The sequence below is a fragment of the Castor canadensis genome, chromosome 4, assembly GCF_047511655.1.
Source record: "Castor canadensis chromosome 4, mCasCan1.hap1v2, whole genome shotgun sequence".
Lineage (NCBI taxonomy): Eukaryota > Metazoa > Chordata > Mammalia > Rodentia > Castoridae > Castor > Castor canadensis.
Window position 1 is genome coordinate 113,439,496 of NC_133389.1, and position 3,176 is coordinate 113,442,671.

Below are 3,176 nucleotides of genomic sequence, written 5' to 3' on the forward strand. Positions count from 1 at the left end.
TCTGATGGTGATAGTTGATTTTATTCTTATTTTTAAATTTCCTGCAAACAATGCACCCCTAATGCCAAAAGAGGAGACTACTCTGCCTGCTGTCACCAAGTGGCCACCTCCTGAGGCTAGCCAGGAAGGGAGCAGGACATCGGAGACTTAGGTAAGACTGTGACTTCTGTAGCAGGACTTCCTCCTGGTAAACACAATCCCAATTTTTCTTCAGGTCTCCACCTTTTAAGGCAGGGACCCTCTGCCCTATTCAGGAGACTACTAGTTAATCTAAGATTTTGAGTTAATTTATTTCTGCTTGCCTGTGATTGGTTTAAAAGTGGGTATCTGTTGAACTTCTAGCCAAAGAGGCTTGACAGCAAACCTAATATGGGGGCTCCAAATCCATCAGTACACCACAGACACTGTCTGTGGCTAAACAAATAAGACACACGTGTGTTTGGAGTGACATATACCTGTGTGAGTGAACACGTGTGTACGCACATATGTGTATATATACATATGTATATGTAGCCTTGTCTTCTATGTATGTATTATTGAAATCAATAAAAATTAACACACACCTTCACTTAAAAGAAGTACTAAATGCACGGTAGCTTTTAGTGTTCATGTATTTTTGTCACCCAAATGGTATTAAAAGCACATAGAGGTTCATTCTTACCTTTATGTAGAAAAGTTGTCCTCTTTAACGGACACGGTCCTCAAATAGCACATCAGAATTTTCTAGCAACCACTAGAGGACAGTAAAGACCAGCAAAAAGCTCAACCATCCAGGCGGCTGCAGTGCAATCCAGACTGTCTAGTAGGACTACAGGTCTCTTCGTTAGAATGACCGATTTAAGCAAAGCATTTCAGGCCCAAAATTTTAAAAACTCAAAGTGAAAACTCTTATTAAACCCTATGAGGAATACGTATATTCTAAGTGGTAGACAACTTTAGACATTCAGTGCAAAGAGTCCAGGATCAGATTGACTAGATTTAAACCTCATCGCTACCTCGATCAATAGCAGTGTGATTTTAGGAGAGGTTTTTAACCTTTCTGCTTTCTTAACTGTAAAATAATGACAATGACAGTATCCACATTGGAACAATAAGCCAAGCATATGGTGAGGAGCACTCTGGATCTCACTACCTAGACAAAAGTACTGGCTACACCAAGCCTGGTGTTTTGGGACAAACTCTTTTTTTTTCCCTTAGCCTCAGTTTCTTTCTTCTTCTTTTGGTGGTATTTGAGTTTGAGCTCAGGACCTCACACTTGCTGGGCAAGTGATCTACCACTTGAGCCATTCCATTAACTCTTTTTTGTGCTGAGTATTTTTGAGATAGGATCTTGCAAGCTATTTTTTGCCTAGGCTGGCCTCAAGTGGTGATCCTCCTAATCTCTGCCTCCCAAGTAGCTCAGATTACAGACCTGAGCCCCTGGTGCCCAGCTCTAACCTCAGTTTCTTCATTTGTAAAATGGGACCAGTAATGTCAACCCAATGACAATTGCTTGAAGAGTAAATGTATATCCACATTTAGCACAGTGCACATAGTAAAATGTAATGTATGCATCTTGTATTATACTTAATATTCCTTTTTTTTTTTTTTTGCAGTACTGGGGTTGCAGGACCTACACCTTAAGCTACTCTCAAAATAGGCCTTGAGGTAAACAATAAGTGGCACAAATACCAGTGCCATGTTTTTCATTACAAGTCTAATAGTAAGCTGGGCATGGTGATACATGCTTGTAATCCCAGCTACTTGGGAGGTGGAGACGAGAGGATAGAGGATAGTGTGTTCAAGGCAGGCCCTGACAAAAGTAACAAGACCCTATCTCAAAAATAAACAGCAACTTGAGTACATTTTCTGGCTCTGACTCCTAGCTTCTTACTGATCACTCTCCATTTTCCTAAAGCTTTGCCCCTCCCTGAATATCAAAATGGAAAATTACACAATTAATGGAGAATTTCATCTTCATCAACGAGAAAGTCTGCAATTCATGCCCCTTTAAAACATGCTTTCTTTCTGGAAGTAGATCTTTCAGTTGGGTCATTAAAAAGCTTCAAGATCCTGCTAAAAGGTTGTGTACAAGTTGTCATCTTTTGTTTACTTCTGGATGGACTTATAGAGATCAAAGCAAGCATCTGCTTTCTCCCTAAGCTGATCTCTGTTGCAGGGTCTCACTTGCCATTGAGCAAGGAGGGCTCGACACTGACAGCCCAGCTGACATGTCTTCTCTCCATAAAGAAGCTTGTCTTTTAAGAAGTGAAACCTACTTCAAAATGACATAAAAACATCATCATAGTATATATTTCATTATATCTGCCAGAAGAGTTTGATGGTTTTGAACTGTTGATTAGCTTGTTGTCTCTTTTAGTAATAAAAACAAATTTTTTAAAATATTCACAACAAATCAGTTTCATGATCTCACTAGTATTGGGGGGATGGTTAGAGTGTGTCATAATGAGCCAGGAGGGCCTCACTGCTTTTGCCCGACCCACAGTTGCCAGCCAATCAGGTCCGTTGTTGGCAATGCATTGATTTTCCCATCAATTTCATCCCATTTCCCTCTGAACTGCCTATTCCTCTGGCACTGTTGCTGCCCAGATCAACCCCATTCAGGACCAAGCTCAGAGTAATGTCACCAATAGGCAGTCGGAGAAAATGGCTGGATGGCTTCCAGAAGACAAGTTCCCCATGAGAGCCAAGGAATCTTTCCTCAGTCATCTGTTTTCACCAAGAGTTCAAAAGGCTTGTCCAAAGAAACCAGAACTTCTGTAGCCTACGGACTGGTGTTCCAGTGTGATCATGTCTGCCCTTTGAATGTGGAAACTGAAGCACTTTGTAAAACCTGAAAACAGTTCAAGACATTAAAAAGACCTCTCCCTACCCCACCCCCCAAACAGGAATTTTCATGCACTGTAGAAACCATTCAGAGGCAAAACATCACATCCTAGTGAATATAATAGGGTCTTGCATCCCCCTCTTACTTGAACACAACTCTCATTGACTTAAAAGTGACATTTCCAAACTGGCTGCAAGAATGATTTGTCTCCCAGACAAAGCAAGCAGGCTGCGTTTGTTCTGGTAGAATGGCTTCTCTTCTTTGTCTGTGGATAATTTGATACAGCATTCGTTCATTCATTAAAGAGTGACTTTCACTTGAAAAATTTCTCAATGAGATCATTTAAAGA